This window comes from Rutidosis leptorrhynchoides, chromosome 8 (genome assembly GCF_046630445.1).
Source record: "Rutidosis leptorrhynchoides isolate AG116_Rl617_1_P2 chromosome 8, CSIRO_AGI_Rlap_v1, whole genome shotgun sequence".
Lineage (NCBI taxonomy): Eukaryota > Viridiplantae > Streptophyta > Magnoliopsida > Asterales > Asteraceae > Rutidosis > Rutidosis leptorrhynchoides.
Window position 1 is genome coordinate 332,897,141 of NC_092340.1, and position 22,617 is coordinate 332,919,757.

The window sequence follows — 22,617 nt, forward strand, 5'->3', positions numbered from 1 at the left end:
CCCGTTAAAAGAAATTTCGTCCCGAAATTTGATAGAGGTCGTCATGGCTAACAGTAAGAATGTTTTCATGACGTATGTGAACTGATAAATAGTATTTTATCATCATTGATTAATATAGATAAAACGATTTGTTTTTGTGAAGAGTACGAATGAAGCTATCACTTAAGAGTGAAAATGAATAAAAGTAAGTTTGACTTAACCGGTGTCGTAGTCAAGATTGATTTCCGGAATTTAAGGAATTTAGAAGAAATCTTCATATTAAGATTTGATTCTTCGGTAATTGAGGAGATTCAGATATTCTTTGGTTAAACGCGATAATCTGCTTCGATTGCTCTGTCGAATATTTTCCTAATAATCCACCCTCTCCATTTCTTTACAACTCACATCTTCTATTCTTCATTCCTCAATTCATACTTTAAAATATTCGTTAATATGCTCCATCCCATCCTGATCCTTGATATACTCCTAACGTTCATATCTGTCATTCTTCTTTTTAGTCTGCCACCGGAAGAATCCATTTACTTCTATTATACTCTTGGGTTTATAGTGTTTCTAGTTCTCCCATGTCTTTACATTACTATATGCATTGATATATACGGGTTGTAATTTCCGGGTTGTTGTTAGATTTTACTCTCTCCCTTATATTTCGATGTCCCTTCTTCTGTCTTCTATAGTCATCGTCATACATAGTTAATGCTCTCTTCTATTTGCTGCGGTTTATACCCCAAATTTCTATTTCGGAGCTTTGTCCTTTCGTTTCTTCTTCTTGCGATTAAATAACTCTGGTAATGGTCCGGAATTCCTAACTATGGATTTCGGAATGAACATTGTTAATGTTCTAAGAAGGAATTTGAAAGGGTACAATCTTGATTTGTCAAATTACCAGAATATCCTGGAAAAGACCGAATCATCAAGAAATATTTTCTTGATATATTTAGAGATTAAGTAGAATGCAAGAGTCGTGTAAATGACACATGATGACGGTATGTTCTGTGAATCATCACGTCCATTAGAAACTCAGCATGAATTATTGTAATATAATGACGTTGATCAAGTGTCATTATATTATACTAACCCATGCCTCAGTTCCCAACACCACTTCAAAAACATTCATATTTTAAGTTCAAATTTTTTTTTTAGAATTTAGAAACTAACACTGTTTCTTTTTATGTTGTAACGCAGATATTGCGAAGAGATAAAAGATTTCAGATAAGAATAGTTGTGAAAATATCTTCAGGAATATCGAAGATATTATAATAAAAGATACGATAATATGGATGATGAAGAAGATTTGTCTGTGAAGGTTTAGAATAAGAAGTAAGTTGTTTGCTAACGATTTCAGTAGACACTGAATCATTTTGATCCTTTGAAGGCAGGTTTAGTCTTTGTGATTTGTCCACAGCCTCCTTCATGGTCTGCTCAATCCGTTTTCCAGTTTCAAACCTTCTCTTTTTCTCAGCTTTACCACCATACTATTCTTTATCATCAAACTTTTGACTGTTAAAGTCGTTTACAGTTTTTGCTACTTCATCAGCATTTTTCCAATTTCGGAGAACTAGTTCATATTTTGGGATGTTTTTCAGAAAATTCACATTCGAAGTATGTAAGTCTAGGAGATAGACGTTATATGTATAACTTTTGACGTAAAATTGTCGCGAAATTCAAAATACTGATTGATAATTCCCAGTAGTTGGTGTGACAATTATTGTTACAGGATGTAAGTGAGTACATGATGGGGTTTTAATGAATAAGTATAGTGGATTTTCGGAGAGGCTTAAGTCGAAGGTTAATGAAGTTGTTGATAAGTTTACTGCTAATGTGACGAGATATGAAAGGTTCCCCGGTAACCATGATGAAGGGTTTATTCGTATAAACAAATGTAGGTGATTTGCTGGAGCTGTGACAAAACTGTCTATTTTGGAAAGAGATTGAAAAATTATATTTGGTAATAAATATCAAAGGATCTGATATGGATACATGTTAAACTATAAATTTGGTTTCGAGAGCTTTTCAGGTGCATGACAGTGGGTAATGTGTGGTTGGATAATCATCTCGCATGTCTTTAGGAATTTCGAAGTGTTTGAACACATATTGTAATTGTTAATATACATATGATGTTCTAAGATTTTGAATGATACAAATATTTTTGTGAGTTCCATGAATAGAAATGAGGTTCTAGGACAGTTTTGAAGTCAAAGTATAGTTTTGAAAGATGTAGGAATCTAAGAGTGATGATTTCGGTTATATCTTGAATCGATTTCTGAGATTTTAAAATCAGAATATGTAATTAGATTTTGAATGAGTATGGTTGTTTTGATTTCTAGAAAAGAATGTATATTGTTGTGGAAGTAGGGAGTATAATGGATGACTTCCTGAATCAGATTCGAAGAATGTAACATATTAATTGTGAATTTATATATCTCTCGGGTATTACCTACCCGTTAAAAAAAAAAATTCACAATTAATATTTTGTACAAAAGAATTTTATTACAGTCTTTATGGAAATATATATGTGTATATTTCTTCAGATGTAATATAGATTTAATGAGTTAATATTAAATTAAACTCATTTGATTTATGGTTAAGGCTAGGATAGATAATTTCTAAACTTTAGAAATTAGATAATCGTCGTAGAATGTTTCCCCAATGAAGTTATGAATCAATACTTAATCGTTGTGGTATTCCTTGGTATCTACATGGCGTATGACGTCGATGCTCGTGGGACAGATTGTGAAGTTGAGGTTTGCGATGCGGTTGTTGTTGGTGGTGGTAATGGTACTGTTGATGTTGTTGATGGTGGTACTGGTTATGCTGCTGGTGCTCCTGCTGGTGTTTGTAACCTTTGCACCATATTCTCCAAAGCCACTACCCGAGCGCGAAGCTCGTTGACTTCTTCTATTACACCGGGGTGATTGTCGGTTCGGACGAGTGGATAAATAAGATCGAGAATTTGGTGTAGTATATAATCATGGTGAGATACTCTGGAAATGAGAGAGAAAATGGTGTTTCGGACAGGTTCGCCAGTAAGTGCTTCAGGTTCATTGCCAAGAGAGCAATGTGGTGGATGAAAGGGATCACCTTCTTCTTGTCTCCAATGGTTAAGTAGATTATGAACCCATCCCCAATTCATCCAGAATAGATGATGGCTAATTGGTTGATCCATTCCGGTCACGCTGCTTTCGGAGCTCATGTGGAAATCCATATCGGCATAGCTGTCGGAATCCGAGGAACTCAAACTGGTTGAGGGATGCATCTTGTATGATCAGGGAAAGATTTTTTTTTTTGTATGAAATAGATTGTAGAATTTAGATTTGTTATTCTTCAATACATAATTTACATATGTATATATAATACCAAAATCCCATAAATTACGGAGGAATCTTTGAAAGATGTCAGTCAAAGTTCACAGTAACAGATATGCTAAGATAAGAATTCGTCTATACACTATTATGCAATAAATGTAGGAAAACGCGTCTAGACTTAAGAATGATAAGCAGGTAATTTCCTAAGGGTGGTAAGTAGATGATTTCAGACTAAAAATGATAAGCAAAACTTTTGAGATGCAGACACGGTCGAAGTCCAGACTCACTGATGCATCTTAACAACTATCAGTTAGACACACTAATGCAAGACCTGGTTCGCTAAGACCACCGCTCTGATACCAACTGAAAGGACCCGTTCATATACATTATAAACGATTCACAATAGTTGATTACATCGCGAGGTATTTGACCTCTATATGATACATTTTACAAACATTGCATTCATTTTTAAAAGACAAACTTTCTTTACAACGAAAGTTGACGGCATGCACACCATTTCATAATACATCCAACTATAATTGACATAATAATAATCTTGATGAACTCAATGACTCGAATGCAACGTCTTTCAAAATATGCCATGAATGACTCCAAGTAATATCCTTAAAATGAGCTAATGCACAGCGGAAGATTTCTTTAATACCTGAGAATAAACATGCTTTAAAGTGTCAACCAAAAGGTTGGTGAGTTCATAGGTTTATCATAATAATCATTTCAATATATTAATAGACCACAAGATTTCCGTTTATAAATATATGTACACTCGCAAGTGTATAAAAGTATTCTATAAGTTGTAGGCACCCGGTAACAAGCCTTAACGTTCATGTTTTACCCTCTGAAGTACACCAGATTAGGTGTGTTTAAAATAACCTCGAAGTACTAAAGCATCCCATAGTTAGGATGGGGTTTGTCAGACCCAATAGATCTATCTTTAGGATTCGCGCCTACCGTACATAGACAAGTAGTTTAATGTTACCAAGCTAAGGGTATATTTCTGGTTTAAACCCACATAGAATTAGTTTTAGTACTTGTGCCTATTTCGTAAAACATTTATAAATCAGCGCATGTATTCTCAGCCCAAAAATATATATAAAAAGGGAGCAAATGAAACTCACCATACTGTATTTTGTAGTAAAAATACATATAACATCATTGAACAAATGCAAGGTTGGCCTCGGATTCACGAACGTATCAATATTGAGGTTCAATATTGTAGGAAAGGTACGTAGACGCAACGGAGATGACAAACACTAGATTTGACCCACGAGCATAACCCCCGAACATTACCCATCACCTCCATAGCCATAACCCATAATTTCCCTAGCCCTATCCTACTCATAAAACTTGTCTTGAAATGACCCGCTCATGAACTCGTCGTAATATTTTATGTATAATAATAATAATACTACTAATAATAATACTCCTAATCATAAAATAAATATTGATCTTATTAATAATATTATTAATAATAATAATTATAATTAATATATATGTAGAGAGATTTGAGAGACGAGAGAATGGAAGAATGAAAATAATGAATTCCGTTTGAACAAAAAAACGCGTTCTAGATTTATATAATGTTGCTGGGACCCATTAACTGCGCAATCTCGGAGTGATGAAGGAAATAAGGTCCGTAATTTGCGCCTAACATAACATCACATAAATACGTCCAACTAAACTTTATATATAGATTTTATAATATTATTTAATATTTAATATATTTAATCTTTAGAATTAATTAAATATTATATTATATTTACGTTCATGGTAAAAATATAATTTTTACAAAAATGACACGGTCGTGGTCTCACGACTCATGTACCACTTTCGATTTTTCGGGCGCACTTTCGTACGTTTAGAAAACTAGCCTTTTAAGTTACGTGACGTGTACCTTTCACAAAAATTAGACTCACTCATCAATAAATTTCTTTTATAAAAATATAACTTATAAAATTGACCGTTGTGGTCATTTACTTCTATAAATCAATGACTCGTTATTTATCAAAATATATTATTTTAAATCAGGACGTTTTATGACTCGTACCTTTATCAAAATATAGACTTAATAAATGAAAAATTAACCCACTCAAAGTGTAACTTAAACTTTTGAGTATTTTGGTCATTTCCTTTTATAATTCATAATCTTGTTATTTATCAAAGTCTATTTATTAATATTAGTTTAAAAATCAAAACGTTTTATGACTAATTAAATATATATATCTATTTAAAATTTTTAATCTTATACACAATACATATTTTTGAAATATTTATCTAATATCATACTAGTTAACTTTTCAAAACTAGATATATTTCAAAGTATAATTTAAGATCATTTACATAATCGAAAATCCTATAACGTTTATGCTTTAAAACTTAATTTAATTTAATTCTTGTATGCGTAGATGTTTAATTAATTTTCTTAACTTTCTAAATAAAATAACTTAATATAACATATCAAAAGGGTTTATCTAGTCAACGAATCTTATCCCAATTATTCCTTCTATATGATAAATCGAGTATTATGAAATTCGATTCTCCACTAACTTTTGTCTAACTCCCAATAAGTGATACTTTATTCTTACTTGTAAATCACATTACCATTTATTCCGAATACCGTTAAAAGTAAGAGTTTTCTAATTCAAAGTGGGCCTCATAACAGAGACTCGAAATCATAAATCAATGTATCTGGTAATTCAATCATTTGATATCATCTTTTAATCTTGTTGATTAACTTACATCGAACAAATACGTTCATGTAAAGTATTATCTATTCAATACCTTGATAGCATTTCCAAGTTCATAAAATAGATCTCATAGCTTATGTTCATATCAACTAATCCGTTCAATGTTTTATAATATATGTCAATCTAATAAGAACACATGTATATATACATATATATTTATTTACACGTAATTGTTCGTGAATCGCTTGGCATGGTCAAAGGGTATTTGATTAAATGAATATAGTTTCAACACTTTCGAGACTCAAACATTACAGATTTGCTTATCGTGTCGGATATATATAAAGGTTAAAGTTTAAATTTGTTCGAAAATCTCCGGGTCATCACAGTTTGTCCCAAATATTTTTCGAAACAAGACCTCGAAAGCCTTCAATTTTGCCTTTTTTCGATTTTGACCATTTTTCATTCATATTATTCCTTTTGTGTATGCATGACTTTGCATGGTACATATTGTTTTATGGCCTATTATTTCACTCACAATGTAATTATGTATAACGCATATAAATTTGAATCTAATTTCTCATCATTAAACACGCTTTTTTAAATCATTAATATGCGCCGCCAGATGGAGTACCATTTGGCGGCGCATAACCTTCGGTTTCAGATTGTGCTGAAATTCTCGAGATCACCCTAAAACGACCCTAACGTCAAGACTCCTGAATAGTGTCTTGACATTCGAGGTCGTCAGGATGCCGAAAAAAGACATTTTACTCATTTTTAATGTTCTATATGAGAGTTTTCAATTAATATCTTATTATTAGTTTTGTGTATGCATGAATTAACATGGTATATATCGTTTTAAGGCCTGTTATTTCACTCGCAATGCAATTATTTATAAAGGGTATATATTTGAAACTAATGTCACTTCATTAAACGTGTTTTTTTTAAATCATTAGTATGCGCCGCCAGATGGAGTACCATTGGGCGGCGCATAACCTTCGGTTTCAGATTGTACTGAAATTCTCAAGATCACCCTAAAACGGCCGAATGAGCAAGACTCTCTGAACGTGCTTGCCATTCGAGGTCATCGAGATTCCGAATAAGACATCTTTCCTCGCAAAATATCATCACGCACCAAACACCACCGAAGGTTCGTGGTGCTTGGTGGTTTGTGTCTTTGGCCAAAATGTTCGATCAATCGTATCTTTTGACTCGTAGCTCCGATTTAGTCACCATTTTTTTCAAATTGTGTATTTTTTTGGAATCAATCCGTTGGCAAACTGCCGTAGGCGGTTTAACCCAAATACTTTTCGAAACGAGACCTCGAAAGCCTTCAATTTTGCCTTTTTTCGATTTTGACCATTTTTCATTCATATTATTCCTTTTTTGTATGCATGACTTTGCATGGTACATATTGTTTTAAGGCCTATTATTTCATTTGCTATGTAAATATGTATAACATATATAAATTTGAATCTAATGTCACTTCATTAAACACGCTTTTTTAAATCATTAATATGCGCCGCCAGATGGAGTACCATTTGGCGGCGCATAACCTTCGGTTTCAGATTGTGCTAAAATTCTCGAGATCACCCTAAAACGACCCTAACGTCAAGACTCCTGAATAGTGTCTTGACATTCGAGGTCGTCAGGATGCAGAAAAAAAATATTTTACTCATTTTTAATGTTCTCTTTGAACGTTTTCAATTTATATCTTATTATTAGTTTTGTGTATGCATGACTTAGCATGGTATATATCTTTTTAAGGCCTTTTATTTCACTCGCAATGAAATTATGTATAAAAGGGTATAAATTTGAATCTAATGTCACTTCATTAAACAAATTTTTTTAAATCATTAGTAGGCGCCGCAAAATGGAGTACCATTTGGCGGCGCATAACCTTCGGTTTCAGATTTTACTGAAATTTTCAAGATCACCCTAAAACGGCTGAACGAGCAAGACTCTCTGAACGTGCTTGCCATTTGAGGTCGTCTAGATTCCAAAAAAGACATCTTTCCCTGCAAAATATCATCACGCACTAAACAGCACCGAAGGTTCGTGGTGCTTGGTGTTTTGTGTCTTTGGCCAAAATGTTCGATCTATCGTATCTTTTGACTCGTATCTCCGATTTAGTCACCGTTTTTTTCAAATCGTGTATTTTTTCGGGATCTATACGTTGGCAAACTGCCGTAGGCGGTTTAACCCAAATATTTTTCGAAACGAGACCTCGAAAGTGAAAGGACCCGTTCATATACATTATAAACGATTCACAATAGTTGATTACATTGCGAGGTATTTGACCTCTATATGATACATTTTACAAACATTGCATTCGTTTTTAAAAGACAAACTTTCTTTACATCGAAAATTGACAGGCATGCATACCATTTCATAATATCCACTATCCAACTATAAATTGATTTAATAATAATCTTTGATGAACTCAATGACTCGAATGCAACGTTCTTCGAAATATGCTATGAAAGACTCCAAGTAATATCTTTAAAATGAGCAAATGCACAGCGGAAGATTTCTTTAACACCTGAGAATAAACATGCTTTAAAGTGTCAACCAAAAGGTTGGTGAGTTCATTAGTTTATCATAATCATTTATTTCCATCATTTTAATAGACCACAAGAATTTCATTTCCAGTTCTCATAAATATACGTCCCATGCATAGAGACAAAAATAATCATTCATATGGTGAACACCTGGTAACCGACATTAACTAGATACATATAAGAATATCCCCTATCATTCCGGGATCCTCCTTCGGACATGATATAAATTTCGAAGTACTAAAGCATCCGGTACTTTGGATGGGGTTTGTTAGGCCCAATAGATCTATCTTTAGGATTCGCGTCAATTAGGGTGTCTGTTCCCTAATTCTTAGATTACCAGACTTAAATAAAAAGGGGCATATTCGATTTCGATAATTCAACCATAGAATGTAGTTTCAATTACTTGTGTCTATTTTGTCAAACATTTATAAAAGCGCATGTATTCTCAGTCCCAAAAATATAAAGGGTAAAAAGACAAATGAAACTCACCATACTGTATTTCGTAGTAAAAATACATATAACGTCATTGAACAAGTGCAAGGTTGGCCTCGGATTCACGAACCTAAATTAATTATATATATTTATGTGTTGGTCAATATTTGTCTAACAAATTAGGTCAAGTCATAGTGTACCACAATCCTAATGCTCGAGACTAATATGCAAAAGTCAACAAAAGTAAATTTGACTCAAAATAATTTCCAAAAATCTATACATGATTAATATATAGTTTAAATATCGTCGTTTTATATTTTTAAATATTTTTAAAAGATTTATTAGAGTAAATAATATAATTTATTTATTAATAAATAAAATTTTATATTAAATTTATATAATAAAATATAATTATATATATATTAAGTAATAAAATTTATAGGCCAGGTTCATTTAATATCATAAAGATAATATGATAGGTATTATTAAAGTAAGTTATTACACGTAGTAAAATATGTTTGTATCACATATTTATTTGATAAAATAATATCTATAATGATAGTAAGTAAAAGTTGTATTATTTTGTAATAATAATTATTATTATAAAAATATCAATATTTATAATTACTAAGATGACATTATGATAAAACGGTAATTCTAATTATGATAACTTTAATATTTATGATAATTTTTAATATTATCTTTAAAATAATAATTCTATTTAAAATAATAATAATAATAATATTTTATAGTAACAATGACATTTCTATTAAAATGATAATTTTTGTTAAAATGATAGTTTTAATACTAACGATACTTTTAATAATAATAGTAATGATAAAAATAATAAGAACGATAATTTTATCTAAATCAGTATCTTATAATATTTTAATTTCATCATGATACTCTTACTCATTATTTCCTAATCGTTTCGTTTAATAACTTTTAATCGTCTTTTATATCGTGTTCATAATAATGATAATAATAGTAATCAAAATAATTAGGTGTTACAAATATTTGTTTTAATTACACTAATATTAATAATGATAGTTACTATAACATTATTAACGATAATACTAATAATTATCTTAATGATAATATAGTAATAATAATAATAACAATAACAATAACCATTTTTAAATAATGATATATATATTAATAATGATAATAATAATAATAATACTAATAATAATAATAATAATAATAATAATTGGATAATAATAATAATACTAATTATAACTTTAACGATAATAACGATTGTAATAATAATAAAAAAATAACAATTTTTAATGATAAATCCCTTTTATTGATAAAGATAATAATAATAATGATAATAATAAGATAAAACTAGAACGACGATAATAATAATCATTTTTAATAAAAATATCGAAAATTTAATTGATTATAACTTCTAATCCGTTCATCGAAACCATTCGATATCTAAAGGAAAAGTTCTTAATTTTTCACTAGCTTTCCAAGGACATGCATATCTTATGCCTTATCTCAACCGCAAGTGTAACTAATTCAAGATTCAACCTAACCTGTCTAAGGGCAATATCAAAAGTACAAGCATGCATAATCCTAAATACTCGAGCATTAGTCAGGGATACACTATTAGTATGTAAAAGTTAAATTATGAGTACTCACATATCAATATTGAGATTCAATATTGCAGGAAAGGTACGTAGACGCAACGGAAATGATAAACACTATATTGACCTCACGAGCATACCCATGAACCATACTCAATCACCTCCATAGCTATAACCCATAATTTCCTTAATCCTATCCTACTCGAAAAACAATTTCGAAATCACTCGGACAGCACTCCGTCGTAATATTTTATGTATACTAATAATATCTTGAAATAATACGAAGTAAATATATATATGTAAATCGATTGAGAGAGTTTAGAGAAAAATATTTTCAAGTTTCTATGAAATAATGAAACCTAATGAATTCTATTTATAATAGATTTTTGAATTATTAAAGTGAATTATTAAAGTATGAATTATTAAAGTGAATTATTAAAGTATGAATTATTAAAGTGAATTATTAAAGTATGAATTATTAAAGTGAATTATTAAAGTATGAATTATTAAAGTGAATTATTAAAGTTAAAGTAAAGTAAAAATAAAGTAGAGGTAAAGTTTAAGTATAGTAAAAGTATAAAACTATGTACGTATAATACGCGTATAAATATATATAATATTAATTTAAATCGTTTAATAAAATAAAATATAAATATCGTTATCTTTATCATACTAGTTAAGTAATGAGTTGTCAAAAGTGGTTCTAGATATTTATAAAAGTTATATACGTTTTAATAATAAAGTTCTTTTTAAACTGAAAACGTTTTTGTACGTTTGAAACTAAATAGATCAATCGAGTCTTTATGAGATTCAATCTTCCACTATCCTTTGTCTAGTTCTCAATGATTGACAATTTGTTCTTATTTATAAATCACTTTACCATTTTCCGAATATTGTTAAAATGGAAAGATTTCTCAAATCAACGTGGGCCTTTCAACAGAGACTTGTAATCATAATTCAATATATCTGATAATTCAATCATTTGATCTTATCTTCTAATTCCATTGATAAACATTTTGAAACAGATACAATCATATAAAGTATTTAATCTAATATTTTGTTTACGTTTCAAGTTATAATATATATACACATATACATATATAATCATATTCGTTTAATGGTTCGTGAATCGTTGGAACTTGGTCGAGGTTTAATGAATGTATGAACATAGTTTAAAATTCTTGAAATTTAACTTAACAAATATTGCTTATCGTGTCGGAAACATATAAAGATTAAAGTTTAAATTTGGTTGGAAATTTCCGGGTTGTCACAGTACCTACCCGTTAAAGAAATTTCGTCCCGAAATTTGAGTGGAAAGGTCATGAATGATAATAAGTATGTTTTCATGATGCATACGGGCTGAAAATTAGAGTTTTATCATCAGCGAATAATTTGGATAAACAATCCATTTATATGAAGAGTACGAATGAAGCTAACATAGAAGAGTGAAATGAGTAAGTGTAGATTCATCTTATCATTTGACGTAGATATGATTGATTCCCAGATTTTAAGGGATTTGAAGAAAATCTTCTTAATAAGATTTGACTCTCCAGTACTCAAGGGAATTAGGATCCTCTTTAAATGTGATCGTCCATTTTAATTGTTCTTTCGGAGATTTTCTTATAAATTCACCTCCTTCGTTTCCTTACAACTCACACCTTCTGTTGATGCATTTTATGCAAGTCCCTAGACATCTTCCCACGTCCATTGCAGGTACAACAGTTTACAGGCCACCATGATTGCTCGTTATTATCCTATCCGTGTTTGTATGTGGTTACAGGAACTGCAGGAACGAGATTTAGATGTTTGACTATGTTAGACTTAGTCAGACGTACGAGTGAAGCCTCACTAGTACGGCTGATAAGCTCATACGCACGGTTGATGCTGAGCTAAGTCACAATTATAACCTAAATGAGAAGACATGAGTGAGTGATCACCCGTACGGCTGATGAAGCCAACTCGTACGTGTGATGAATGAATCGTATGGGTGAGTCAACAGTAGGGGTATATAAAGTCTTATGTTCTTCATTTTAGGTTAAGCCTCTCATTTGTTACACACACTCAGATCTAGTGAGCTCCTCCGATTCTCTCTCTCAGTCCAAATCACCCAGGTGGTGAATAATAGCTCTAGGTGTTGATCTAATCACACTTGATTTAGTTGTGGTTTGACTAAATTAATCAAAAAAAAAACTTAACCTATTCACTAGAGGGTTTGATTCACTTATTCCGCCATTGAGTGAGTTAAATCTATTGATTTCTAAGTTCCTAGTCATGTTTCATCACCTTCTATTCTTTCCCCCTCAACTCATATTTTAAAGTACTCATCAATATGCTCCATCCAGTTCTGATTCTCAATATACTTCTAACTTTCATATCGGTCATTCTTCTTTTTCATCTAACGCTGGAAGAATCTATTTACTTCTACTATACTCTTGGGTTTATAGTGTTTCTAGTTCTCACGTGTCTTTATATTGCTATATGCATCGATATATATGGTTTATAATTTCTGGTTTGTTGTTGGGCTTTATATGTTCCCTTATATTTCAAAGTCTCTGCTTCTGTCTTCTATAATCATTATCATTCACAGTTAATGCTCTCTTTTATTTGCTGCAATTTATACCCCAATTTCTATTTCGGAGTTTTGTCCTTTCGTTTCTTCTTCTTGCGATTAAGCACCGCTTGTAATGGTCCAGAATTCACAGATATGAATTTCGGAATGAACATTGTTAATGTTCTAGGAAGGAAATTGTGATGGCACGATCTTGACTTGTCAAATTACTAGAATACCTTGGAAAAGGCCGAATCATCAAGAAATATTTTCTTGATATTTTAGAGGTTAAATAGAATACAAGAGTCATATAACATGGCACATGATGATGTTATGATCTGTGAATCGTCACGTTCCATTTAGAAACTCAGCATGACTTACTGTAATATAATCACATTGATCAAGTGTCATTATATTATACTAATTCATGCTTCAGTTCCCAACACTACTTCAAAATATTCCTATTTTAAACTTGAATGTTTCAGAATTTAGAAACTAAAATAGTTTCTTTTATGATGTAATACAGATAGCGCGAAGAGGTAAATGATTTAAAATAAGAAAAATTAAGAAAATATCTTCAGAAATATGGAGGATATTTATAATGAAAGATATGATGATATTTTAGAATTTCTAATATCAGAGGATGATGAAGAATATTGTCCGCAGGGGTTTAGAGTCAGGAGCAAGGTATTCATTAATGACTTCAGTAGGTACTGAATCATTTGGATCCTTTGAAGTCAGGTTCAGTCTTTATAATTTGTCCACAGCCTCCTTCCTACTTTGCTCAATCCGTTTTTTAGTTCCAAAACTTCTCTTTTTCTGCGCTTTGCCAGTACACTTCATCATTATCATCCAGCTTTTACCATTTAAAGTCGTTTATAGTTTTTGCTGCTTCATCAGCATTTTTTTTTCCATTTTCGGAGAACCAATTCGTAGTTCGGAGTGTTTTTCAGAAACTTCATATTCAAATTAAGTCCAGAAGATAGACGTTATATATACACATATAACTGTTGGCGTAGACATGCTGCGAGATTTCAAAATACTGATTGCTAATTCCCAATGATTCGTATGGCAATTCTCATTACAAGATGCGAATGAGTAAATGATGGGGTTTCAATGAATAATTATAATGACTTTTTGGAGAGGCTAAAGTCAAAGGGTAATGAAGTTGTTGGTACATCTGCTAATAATGTGGTGGAATGTAAAAGGTTCCCTGGTAACGATGGTGTATATCTCAAGGTTATAATAAGGTTAGTTTGACTGAAAAGTCGAAGTTGACTTGCTGGAGCTGTGACAAAACTGGCTACTTTGAATAGGAGTCGCAAAGTTATTTTTGCTAATAAATGCCAAAGAATCTGACGCGGATACGTTGTTTAAACTTTTACTTTAGTTTCAAGAGTTTTTCGGGTACATAACTGTGGGTAACATGTGGTTGGATCATCATCTCGATTGCTCATCATTCGAAGTGTCTTCAAAAATTTTCGAAGGGTTTGAACACAGATTGTAATCGTTAACATACATTTGATATTCTAACACAGTTTTGCAGTCAAAATATAGCTTGTGAAAGATGTAAGGATCTAAGAGTGATGATTTTGGTCATATCTCAAGTTAAATTTTGAGATTTCAAAATCAGAATATGTAATTAAATTTTGAATGAGTATGGTTGTTTTGATTTCTATAAAAGAATGTATATTGTTGTGAAAGTAGGGAGTATAATGGATGATTTGCTGAATCAGATTCGAAGAATGTAACATATTAATTGTGAATTTATATATCTCTCGGGTATTACCTACCCGTTAAAAAAAAAATTTCACAATTAATATTTTGTACAAAAGAATTTTATTACAGTCTTTATAAAAATATATATATGTATATTTTCTTCAGATGTAACATAGATTTAATGAGTTAATGTTAAATTAAACTCATTTGATTTACGGTTGAAACTAGAATTGAATAATCCCTAAAGGCTTTAAAAAGTACATAACTTTTACGCAGTATTTCTTTAATGACATTGAAATTATGAATCAATACTTCGTTATTTGTTGATGTATGATGTTCGGTTCGTGGAATTCTTGTGAATTTCGCAAAGTACGAATGATGTTATCTGAAAAGTTTCGGGTACATCGATGATGAAAGTGTAAAATCAAATATATACTTGATTTATTATGAATTGGAATTTGTTGAATTGCAACAGAGATTGTAGTTAACGCTGGTTAAGTTGCAGCCGAAGGACGTACATTATTGCATATTTGTAATATGAATTAACCGAGTAGTTAAGATTCACACACAATAGCTTAGTACGGAAAGATTTATTTCAAAATATATATATATATATATATATATATATATATATATATATATATATATATATATATATATATATATATATATAATATACATATAATTTCTTTAGAGGTAATGAGTTAATTCTTCATAACTCGTTGATACAATATACACATTATTGATTCGTAATGATGTCCACAGTGATTCTTGAACTGACGGAGTTTGTGATGTTATCGGTGTTGTTGATTCGGATGTTGACTGTACTGACGATGCTGGTAACGCTGACGGTACTGTTGATGCTGTTGGTAAAGCAAGTTTAGCTTGTTAATCACACACCATTTTTGTCAGGGTTTCTACTCTTCCTTCTATCATTTTGGTTTGCTTAACTGATTTATGGTTAGGGCTAGATTAGATAATCTCTAAGACTTTAGAGATTACATAATCACCGCGGAATGTTTCTCCAATGAAGTTATGAATTAATACTTCGTCAGTTATTGTTGTTGGTACTCCTTGGTATCTATGGTGCGTATGACGTTGATGCTCGTGGGACAGATTGTGAAGTTGAGGTTTACGACGCGGTTGTGGTTGGAGGTGGTAATGGTACTGTTGGCGTTGATGATGGTGGTACTAGTTATGCTGCTGATGCTGCTGCTGGTGTTTGTAATCTCTGCACCATATTCTCCAAAGCCACTACCCGAGCGCGAAGCTCGTTGACTTCTTCTATTACACCGGGGTGATTGTCGGTTCGGACGAGCGGATAAATAAAATCTAAAATTTGATGTAATATATAATCGTGACGAGACACTCTAGAAATGAGCGAGAAAATGGTGTTTCGGACAGGTTCGCCGGTAAGTGCTTCAGGTTCTTCGTCAAGAGGGAAATGTGGTGGATGGAAAGGATCACCTTCTTCTTGTCTCCAATGATTGAGGAGGCTACGAACCCATCCCCAATTCATCCAGAATAGGTGATGACTGATTGGTTGATCTATTCCGGTCACACTGCTTTCGGAGCTTGAATGGGATTCCATTTCGGAATCTGAGTGACTTGAACTGATGACGAATTCCATTTCGTACGATTGGATAAAGGATTTTTTTTTTTGATATGAAATGATTTTGGCTAACGGATGGTATTCTAATTACATAGAATATATATATATATATATATATATATATATATATATATATATATATATATATATATATATATATATATATAGATCAAAAGATTTCGTAGATTACGGAGGACTTTGCGGGATATGTCAGGCAAAGTTTAAAGTAACTGATACGATAAGATATGATTTAGCAGATATGCTAAGATATGAATTTTTGTCTATACACTATTCATGCAATCAATGCAGCAAGACGTGTCTTAGACTAAAAATGATAAGCAGGTAATTTCCTGAGGATGATAAGTAGTTAATTTTCGACACAAAATGATAAGCAAAACTTTTAACATGCAGACATGGTCGAAGTCCAGACTTACTAATGCATCCTATCGACTTATCAGTTAGACACACTAATGCAGACCTGGTTCGCTAAGACCACCGCTCTGATACCAACTGAAAGGACCCGTTCATATACATTATAAACGATTCACAATAGTTGATTACATTGCGAGGTATTTGACCTCTATATGATACATTTTACAAACATTGCATTCGTTTTTAAAAGACAAACTTTCTTTACATCGAAAATTGATAGGCATGCATACCATTTCATAATATCCACTATCCAACTATAAATTGATTTAATAATAATCTTTGATGAACTCAATGACTCGAATGCAACGTTCTTCAAAATATGCTATGAAAGACTCCAAGTAATATCTTTAAAATGAGCAAATGCACAGCGAAAGATTTCTTTAACACCTGAGAATAAACATGCTTTAAAGTGTCAACCAAAAGGTTGGTGAGTTCATTAGTTTATCATAATCATTTATTTCCATCATTTTAATAGACCACAAGAATTTCATTTCCAGTTCTCATAAATATACGTCCCATGCATAGAGACAAAAATAATCATTCATATGGTGAACACCTGGTAACCGACATTAACTAGATACATATAAGAATATCCCCTATCATTCCGGGATCCTCCTTCGGACATGATATAAATTTCGAAGTACTAAAGCATCCGGTACTTTGGATGGGGTTTGTTAGGCCCAATAGATCTATCTTTAGGATTCGCGTCAATTAGTGTGTCTGTTTCCTAATTCTTAGATTACCAGACTTTAATAAAAAGGGGCATATTCGATTTCGATAATTCAACCATAGAATGTAGTTTCAATTACTTGTGTCTATTTTGTCAAACATTTATAAAAGCGCATGTATTCTCAGTCCCAAAAATATAAAGGGTAAAAAGACAAATGAATCTCACCATACTGTATTTCGTAGTAAAAATACATATAACGTCATTGAACAAGTGCAAGGTTGGCCTCGGATTCACGAACCTAAATTAATTATATATATTTATGTGTTGGTCAATATTTGTCTAACAAATTAGGTCAAGTCATAGTGTACCACAATCCTAATGCTCGAGACTAATATGCAAAAGTCAACAAAAGTAAATTTGACTCAAAATAATTTCCAAAAATCTATACATGATTAATATATAGTTTAAATATCGTCGTTTTATATTTTTAAATATTTTTAAAAGATTTATTAGAGTAAATAATATAATTTATTTATTAATAAATAAAATTTTATATTAAATTTATATAATAAAATATACTTTTATATATATTAAGTAATAAAATTTATAGGCCAGGTTCATTTAATATCATAAAGATAATATGATAGGTATTATTAAAGTAAGTTATTACACGTAGTAAAATATGTTTGTATCACATATTTATTTGATAAAATAATATCTATAATGATAGTAAGTAAAAGTTGTATTATTTTGTAATAATAATTATTATTATAAAAATATCAATATTTATAATTACTAAGATGACATTATGATAAAACGGTAATTCTAATTATGATAACTTTAATATTTATGATAATTTTTAATATTATCTTTAAAATAATAATTCTATTTAAAATAATAATAATAATAATAATAATATTTTATAGTAACAATGACAATTCTATTAAAATGATAATTTTTGTTAAAATGATAGTTTTAATACTAACGATACTTTTAATAATAATAGTAATGATAAAAATAATAAGAACGATAATTTTATCTAAATCAATATCTTATAATATTTTAATTTCATCATGATACTCTTACTCATTATTTCCTAATCGTTTCGTTTAATAGCTTTTAATCGTCTTTTATATCGTGTTCATAATAATGATAATTATAGTAATCAAAATAATTAGGTGTTACAAATATTTGTTTTAATTACACTAATATTAATAATGATAGTTACTATAACATTATTAACGATAATACTAATAATTATCTTAATGATAATATAGTAATAATAATAATAACAATAACAATAACCATTTTTAAATAATGATATATATATTAATAATGATAATAATAATAATAATACTAATAATAATAATAATAATTGGATAATAATAATAATACTAATTATAACTTTAACGATAATAACGATAGTAATAATAATAAAAAATAACAATTTTTAATGATAAATCCCTTTTATTGATAAAGATAATAATAATAAGATAAAACTAGAACGACGATAATAATAATCATTTTTAATAAAAATATCGAAAATTTAATTGATTATAACTTCTAATCCGTTCATCGAAACCATTCGATATCTAAAGGAAAAGTTCTTAATTTTTCACTAGCTTTCCAAGGACATGCATATCTTATACCTTATCTCAACCGCAAGTGTAACTAATTCAAGATTCAACCTAACCTGTCTAAGGGCAATATCAAAAGTACAAGCATGCATAATCCTAAATACTCGAGCATTAGTCAGGGATACACTATTAGTATGTAAAAGTTAAATTATGAGTACTCACGTATCAATATTGAGATTCAATATTGCAGGAAAGGTACGTAGACGCAACGGAAATGATAAACACTATATTGACCTCACGAGCATACCCATGAACCATACTCAATCACCTCCATAGCTATAACCCATAATTTCCTTAATCCTATCCTACTCGAAAAACAATTTTGAAATCACTCGGACAGCACTCCGTCGTAATATTTTATGTATACTAATAATATCTTGAAATAATACGGAGTAAATATATATATGTAAATCGATTGAGAGAGTTTAGAGAAAAATATTTTCAAGTTTCTATGAAATAATGAAACCTAATGAATTCTATTTATAATAGATTTTTGAATTATTAAAGTGAATTATTAAAGTATGAATTATTAAAGTGAATTATTAAAGTATGAATTATTAAAGTGAATTATTAAAGTATGAATTATTAAAGTGAATTATTAAAATATGAATTATTAAAGTGAATTATTAAAGTTAAAGTAAAGTAAAAATAAAGTAGATGTAAAGTTTAAGTATAGTAAAAGTATAAAACTATGTACGTATAATACGCGTATAAATATATATAATATTAATTTAAATCGTTTAATAAAATAAAATATAAATATCGTTATCTTTATCATACTAGTTAAGTAATGAGTTGTCAAAAGTGGTTCTAGATATTTATAAAAGTTATATACGTTTTAATAATAAAGTTCTTTTTAAACTGAAAACGTTTTTGTACGTTTGAAACTAAATAGATCAATCGAGTCTTTATGAGATTCAATCTTCCACTATCCTTTGTCTAGTTCTCAATGATTGACAATTTGTTCTTATTTATAAATCACTTTACCATTTTCTGAATATTGTTAAAATGGAAAGATTTCTAAAATCAACGTGGGCCTTTCAACAGAGACTTGTAATCATAATTCAATATATCTGATAATTCAATCATTTGATCTTATCTTCTAATTCCATTGATAAACATTTTGAAACAGATACAATCATATAAAGTATTTAATCTAATATTTTGTTTACGTTTCAAGTTATAATATATATACACATATACATATATAATCATATTCGTTTAATGGTTCGTGAATCGTTGGAACTTGGTCGAGGTTTAATGAATGTATGAACATAGTTTAAAATTCTTGAAATTTAACTTAACAAATATTGCTTATCGTGTCGGAAACATATAAAGATTAAAGTTTAAATTTGGTTGGAAATTTTCGGGTTGTCACAGAAAGCCTTCAATTTTACCTTTTTCGATTTTGACCATTTTTCATTCATATTATTCCTTTTGTGTATGCATGACTTTGCATGGTACATATTGTTTTAAGGCCTATTATTTCACTCGCAATGTAATTATGTATAACGCATATAAATTTGAATCTAATGTCACTTCATTAAACACGCTTTTTTAAATCATTAATATGCGCCGCCAGATGGAGTACCATTTGGTGGCGCAAAACCTTCGGTTTCAGATTGGGCTGAAATTCTCGAGATCACCCTAAAACGACCCTAACGTCAAGACTCCCAGATAGTGTCTTGACATTCGAGGTCGTCAGGATACCGAAAAAAGACATTTTACTCATTTTTAATGTTCTCTATGAGCGTTTTCAATTAATATCTTATTATTAGTTTTGTGTATGCATGAATTAGCATGGTATATATCGTTTTAAGGCCTGTTATTTCACTCGCAATGCAATTATGTATAAAGGGTATAAATTTGAAACTAATGTCACTTCATTAAAAGCGTTTTTTTTAAATCATTAGTATGCACCGCCAGATGAAGTACCATTGGGCGGCGCATAACCTTTGGTTTCAGATTGTACTGAAATTCTCAAGATCACCCTAAAACGGCCGAATGAGAAAGACTCTCTGAACGTGCTTGCCATTCGAGGTCGTCTAGATTCCGAGTAAGACATCTTTCCTCGCAAAATATCATCACGCACCAAACACCACCGAAGGTTCGTGGTGCTTGGTGGTTTGTGTCTTTGGCCAAAATGTTCGATCAATCGTATCTTTTGACTCGTAGCTCCGATTTAGTCACCATTTTTTTCAAATCGTGTATTTTTTTGGAATCAATCCGTTGGCAAACTGCCGTAGGCGGTTTAACCCAAATATTTTTCGAAACGAGACCTCGAAAGCCTTCAATTTTGCCTTTTTTCAATTTTGACCATTTTTCATTCATATTATTCCTTTTTTGTCTGCATTACTTTGCATGGTACATATTGTTTTAAGGCCTATTATTTCATTCGCTATGTAAATATGTATAACATATATAAATTTGAATCTAATGTCACTTCATTAAACACGCATTTTTAAATCATTAATATGCGCCGCCAGATGGAGTACCATTTGGCAGCGCATAACCTTCGGTTTCAGATTGTGCTGAAATTCTAGAAATCACCCTAAAACGACCCTAACGTCAAGACTCCTGAATAGTGTCTTGACATTCGAGGCCGTCAGGATGCCGAAAAAGACATTTTACTCTTTTTTAATGTTCTCTTTGAACGTTTTCAATTTATATCTTATTATTAGTTTTGTGTATGAATGACTTAGCATGGTATATATCGTTTTAAGGCCTTTTATTTCACTCGCAATGAAATTATGTATAAAAGGGTATAAATTTGAATCTAATTTCACTTCATTAAACAAGTTTTTTTAAATCATTAGTAGGCGCCGCCAGATGGAGTACCATTTGGCGGCGCATAACCTTCGGTTTCAGATTTTACTGAAATTTTCAAGATCACCCTAAAACGGCCGAACGAGCAAGACTCTCTGAACGTGCTTGCCATTTGAGGTCGTCTAGATTCCGAAAAAGACATCTTTCCCTGCAAAATATCATCACGCACCAAACAGCAACGAAGGTTCGTGGTGCTTGGTGTTTTGTGTCTTTGGCCAAAATGTTCGATCTATCGTATCTTTTGAATCGTATCTTCAATTTAGTCACTGTTTTTTTCAAATCGTGTATTTTTTTGGGATCTATACGTTGGCAAACTGCAGTAGGCAGTTTGTCCCAAATATTTTTCGAAACGAGACCTCGAAAGCCTTCAATTTTGCCTTTTTTCGATTTTGACCATTTTCATTCATATTATTCCTTTTGTGTATGCATGACTTTGCATGGTACATATTGTTTTATGGCCTATTATTTCACTCGCAATGTAATTATGTATAACGCATATAAATTTGAATCTAATATCACTTCATTAAACACGCTTTTTAAATCATTAATATGCGCCGCCAGATGGAGTACCATTTGGCGGCGCA